The sequence below is a fragment of the Anser anser genome, assembly GCF_964211835.1.
Source record: "Anser anser genome assembly, chromosome: 1".
NCBI lineage: Eukaryota > Metazoa > Chordata > Aves > Anseriformes > Anatidae > Anser > Anser anser.
Genome location: NC_139720.1, coordinates 157,412,855 through 157,418,854, shown reverse-complemented (window position 1 = coordinate 157,418,854; position 6,000 = coordinate 157,412,855).

Genomic DNA, 6,000 nt, shown 5'->3' with positions numbered 1-6,000 from the left:
AGCCAAATCCTATCTGCAGTGAGTAATGAAGGCAGGAGGTAGAGCACAGACCCCCATAGCAGCCCCATATATCTGAGCTGGTGAACAAGCAGATGCTTTAGCCTTCTCCGCCCAGGAGGCTGAAATTCCCCTCATGAAGGGCCCTCTAACATTAATTGCAGAGACACAACCTGCCTTTTTATAAGACAAATTAATAATTTCCTTAATCCATCATCAGGAAATGGAAGGCTTTGATGCTTTAATTCCTTTCCTGTGACCATGGCAACAACAAAAAAAAAAAAGGGGGGGGGGGGTGTTAATTTTCTCATCCATGAGAATTTAGGCAAATAGCCTGTTAGCATTCTTTGTCTGTAAGTGAGTCTTTGCTGGAGATGAGTCCAGAGAATTAAAACAAAAGGCAGGTAGCAAAATTGGGTGCCTGGGACATGATGGCATGACAGTAGGAAGGAAGCTGGGAAGCTCTACCTGCCCTGCCAGGAGGTCAGAAGGGAGATGCAGAGGGGATGTAGCGCTGTGATTATTCACCTCTGTCCCGTCATCCCCGAGGGAATAAAACCAGCTCGCCAAAGCGCTGTGCTGAGGGCACTGAAGCCCACTGCAGCTCAGGGAGAGTGAGACCTGCTGAAATCAGCGCGGACTGGGCTACCTTCTCCAGAAAATGAAACAGCACTGACATGGACACAGCCTCTGTGCCCTTTGCCTGCGGGGTGCAGGCTCACCCCGGGGTGCACAGGCTCAGCCCGGGGTGCACAGGCTCATCCTTAGCTCCCCGTCGATCAGCTTCAGTGGGGGCTGCGGGAGGGCATTGGTTTCACCCCCACCATCTGTGTACCAAAATGCTCGTGGGGCTGCTGTGAAGGGAGGCTCCTCTGCCAGAGCTTGCTTTAGTTATTCTGCAATAACTAAAGGCTGGATTCCTAGCGCTTGAATCAGGCTGGATGGTCTGAGGGAGGCTGATTCACCCAAGTTTGACTTTGCTGGGATGAATGAAGCCAAGGCTTTGCCCGAGTGAAGGTATCAGAGCAAGGATCTAACAAGCATAATCCCCAAATTGAGCACGCCGTCCAGCTGGGAGGAGTCCGCATTCAGCTGCTATTAGGAGGCAGTGTCTTTTCAGGTCCTTGGTTCAAACCCTTGTGGTAGGCTGACTTGTTCAGTCACAGGAAATGCTTCTCAAGGGTTCGTGTTCCTTTGCACTCTGGGTGTAAGGTCCTTTGCTTTCTAACACATGCTGTCAACACACACTCCTCTTCCCAGCTGCTAAAATACTGACAGCATCATAAATGCTGAGTAATACCTGAAAGTTTTCATTTCACAGCTGCTGTGGGAATATGAAGTGATTACAGGTGGGAATAGGAATAGATTTGCAAGCTTTGAATGGGCAAAGAAGTGCCAAAGGGCACCTCTGCATTCAGCACTGAACAGCGTTGTGACCTTTGCTAGTGACAGACACTGGGACATGTCCCTGGTCTGCAGAGCAGACCTTGGTTGCCAGAAGTCTTTGAGTATCTGTGGTGAGACTTGGCTGGTAGGCATCGTGAAGCCAAGTTTTATGAGCTTCATGAAGCAGCCCTCCTGAAATAAGAGCCTGTGTGACCAAAGGAGAAAAGCGACTTTGAAAGACACTGACCTTGTTCGACCAGACGTCAGGGTTTCCTCACCAGCGGGTGCCACTCCAAGGATCTTGTCCTACACAACATCTTGGTTTCTCCAGACAACTGCTGACTGGCTGTTGCATTTTTCTGGATCTTTAAAACCCAAGGCGGCACTTTGCCGATAGCGCTGAGAAATAGGAAATAGTTGTTGCAACCCTGCGTTTCACAAGGCCAGTGAGAAATTTCCAAAGAGGATACCTCAGCAGTCCCGAACCAAGGCTTGTTTGTTTACATTCAAAGAGTAACAAAAATAGAAATGAAATGAAAGTAGGAAAAGTATCCTACCTCTGAGGGAATGGGAGATGCAGACAGACCCTAAAATCACACAGCTCAGGGACAGGACTCTCAAGAAGTGCCAACAGAAGATGATTTTCTCTTGTAAATATGAACACTGCTGTGGTATTAAGATACCTGAAAGTAGTCCAGTTATTCTGCCATTGCAAACTGAACTTCCCACAAGAGAATTACAATTAAATACATTTAACTTTCACCATGTGCTTAATCTGCATTTCTGAAAATGCGTGTGGGCTCGTTTAACCTCTAGGGAACATTTTATTCACTGAAGATGGACAGTCACTAACTGATCCCACTTCAAATTAATATCTTGCCTTTTGTACTCCATTCCAGCTGCAAAACCCAGTTGTGAAAGAGTATGCCGATACCTACTGGAGTCAGAGACTTCTTTGGCCAGTGGCAACCTACCTGCTTGGCTGAGCATATAGAGCTGGTGCACTTTTTAGTTTGGGCAGGACGAATGTTCTCAGGAAGGCAGAGAGGTGCACGGATGCATGCCGTGTTTACTGTTAGGGAGATGATTAGTTTGAACACATGTATGTGTGTGGGCTTAGAGGATTAAGCATGATTGTGTGCTGACAGTCAATACTATTTGCATTTTATCATGTTTAAGTGATATTAACACAGAAGTCATGATGCAATGCGTTGCAGTTTCATTCTCCACCATTACAGCAGTTCTCCCTTGCAAGTGCAAATGTACTGGAAGGCTGACCTAAACGTAGGAGAAGCTGAATGCTGATCCTTATCTTAATGAACAAATACAATTAGCCAAGTATAAGAGTGTCAGGTATTGAAATGATCCTTTATAATACCTCCTTTCTTTTATTTCATGGTGCTGATCCTCTCCTGATGGTATCAGAGCAGTATCTCATCACGGCACCTGGCAAAAACTACCTGAGTGTCCGTGCCGCATCATATCCAGGCAGTCTGTCCAGGTCTAGGCTAAGCAGACATTTCTACTGTGGTTGGACTTCCTCAAATGTACAATAGCCTTTTAGGATACCCTAGGGAAAAAAAAAAATAAAAAAAAAATATTTAATGCCTTTCAGCTCAGCTTTCTTGACTGTCTCCAAAAGTGGAGAAAACTTCATTCCCCTCTACAAGAGGTCACATAGTAGCGATCAACACTGAAAAAATGCTTACAGAGAAAAGAGATGGGAAACAGCATGGCTGAAAATGAACCTCATCAGATGCTGATGATCACTCCACTGACAAGTTATGATAATGAGAACATGAACGAAGGGGGTCTTTGTCTCCCTCTGGGGACCTGTCTTGGCAAAAGTATGGCAAGGACAGTGACAACATTTCTTTATTTTGGTTGCCTGATCTCCTTTGATTTACAGTATTTTTTGTAATAAGCTAAAAATGTCAATCTTTCATGAAGGCCCTACTGCTAGCCTCATCCCCTCCAGAGTGAGGTTTCTGCCTAGAAAATGAGGGGAGGAATAATGGATTTCCATAAGTGGAATGTTTTAAGAACAGGTTACACACACACTTTTCAAGGTTGCAAAATTGTGTTTGCATAAGCTTTAGTTGTATAATCTCACCACTGAGTACAAGTTATAAGAGTTGATGCTGATCCAGACTTGATTCCATTGATTAATAGGCACCATGTGCAATGCATTTATGCTTTGGGAAGCACAGAGTTCTTCCCCCTCAGTTAGGGCAGGGGACATTTTGCTTGATCAGAGCAATGGAAACTTGAATCTTTGTGTGATTCTTCATCAAAGAGACATCTGGGACTGGCTGTCTGGGCTTTTACAGCCGAAGAGCTACATCAGAATTGATTGCCCAGACTGTTTCAAACGAGTCTTCACAGACTGCAATGAATAAGACTTCTTGTGGAGGTTTATTTTTAGTCTCTTTCAGTCTAAAGTTTTCAAAGCAACAAAAATTGTTTTACCTGCTTATGCAATTATACAAGCGCATCCTGCTTGATCTAGCCACCATCCCCAGCACTTTTTCAAAGAGGCAAGTAGTTTTGTCTGGATTTGACAACCTGATTTAACTGAAGAACTTAGGGTTAGATTCAGGGGAGGTTTAGGCATGGAAATCCCTGATTTCTAGATCCCTCGCCACCGGCATCTTGTGAGCAGCACTCAGATTACCTGCATGGTTCATGGTGAAAGCTGGGTGCTTCATAGCTAGACCTAAAGGAGTCCACAGGATAAAGTGGGATCTTCCTGAAGTGAGCACTCAGCTGCTTACATTCAAGCACGAGGAAAAGTGGAGGACAAGGGTGTATCTGCAATTCTCTCTTGCACTAAAAGCCCCTTGAGGCTGAAGTGAGGCAATCCTGTCTGCTTGGGATCCATTGTCTGAAATCTTCTCCTGGAGATTGGTACCTACGCCCTTTCTTTCAAAAGACTCCACACAGATCAGTCTTTTAAAAACAAAGCAGGAAGAAGAAAAGGTGGTGATAGCTTTTATTATATAATGCCTTGGTATTCAAAGTATATGCTGAGGAAGTGGGAGGCTTGGGTTCCTCTCCCGCCTCAGCCCGAGGGGTTCAAACCAATGTCTCCCACATCCCATAAGAGTGCCCTAACAACCAGGCTGGAGGCTACCTTGGGTGGAGGATCCTCCACCCCTGCTTTGAAACTGCACCACTCGGCAGCAAGGAATTTAAGACTCATGAGGCCGGGCTGGGGGGGTGAGGGGAGGGAGTGAGGGAGCGCGTGCAGGCCTCCGAAACCTCGAATTGAGGCCAGTCACCAGGGAGTGGGGAGCCCTGGGCTCTCTCCTCACTCCCCTGACTTTTGTTATCCAAGGACTATTGCGTGTTGACTGCAGGCACAGTCACATATTTCTCCGCGCAGATGAATGGTTACAGCCTCCAACTTTCTCTTCCCTCGTTGGCACCATGACTCTAGGAAAGGTGTTCAGTACGGACAACCAACAAGTGGGGACTGTCTTTCTTCCCAACCCCCTGGGCACCCTTCACCCTGATGGCACTTTCCCAGGGGACAGTAAACGCAGGCCCAAAGCCTTGAAGACTGAAGAGGGCCAGGCCTGCTGTTCACAGGCTGAGCGCTTCTTCTGCCCCAGGCTGCATGGAAATGGTGGGACCTTCCTTCACCCCTTCCCCATCTGCTTGGTGGGTGTGCACACGTGCATCTCTCATCACATGGGGAGGCTCAAAGTGCAGCTATCAGGAGCCCACCAAGCCCCTAAACAAAGAAATACCTGGTTTCTCCATGCCAGGAAGGCTTAGGTGGGAGTCAGGCAACAGGCCGCCCACCTTTGTCAGCTCTGGAGGTACAAAGAAATGTGGCTCTTAGCACCTGCATAAGCTCTAAGGTAAGTAAGGTATTTCTAGAGCTTTCAGGCAATGGCAGGGTTAAGTGGCAGTAGAGTTGAGTTTTCCAGAAAAACTGCCTGGACACATGCACTTCAGTTCAGTTTATTTCCATTGGTTTTGATCCTACCTACAGCAGAGGAGGTTTCTTTCTGCCCAAGCGGGCATGCTGGGTGGCAGGCGGGGAATTAATGTACCCTCCCTGATGTTAGACAATAAATCAACTCCTCACCAAAATTCGGGATTAAGCGCAGACCAGATAAATCAAAGTGGGAAATTCAGCTCTTTCCTAAGCTTCAAGGCAATGGATTAGAGAAGAGAAACACATTCAGCTTTCAAGAAAGCCTCGTGACTCTTTCAGTTATGATACGATTAGGTGTTAAAACTCTAGCGGGGCTGATATTTTTCCCAGTGTAAAATCAACTTTCTCAGTTAAAAAAAAAAAAAAAAAAAGGAATTATGCAAACAATTTAACAGCAGGGGCCAGTCTTTATTACAGTCCCCTCAGGATGGGCAAATGAAAGCCCTGAACAGCTACCAACAACAGTAGCCACAGTTACAGTAACAGGGCTTAAATATCATTTGAGCCTGGCAACTCTCACCAGCAAGGAGAAGTCACAAAAAAAGCACATTATGCATATTAATACGTGATAGAAGTTTGCCTCAATACCAGTTTCAGGGAAGGGATCATCGCCTCTTGAGAAAAAAAAAAAAAAAAAGCTGGAGGGAAAAGCAGCCTTTCTGGTAAATCTG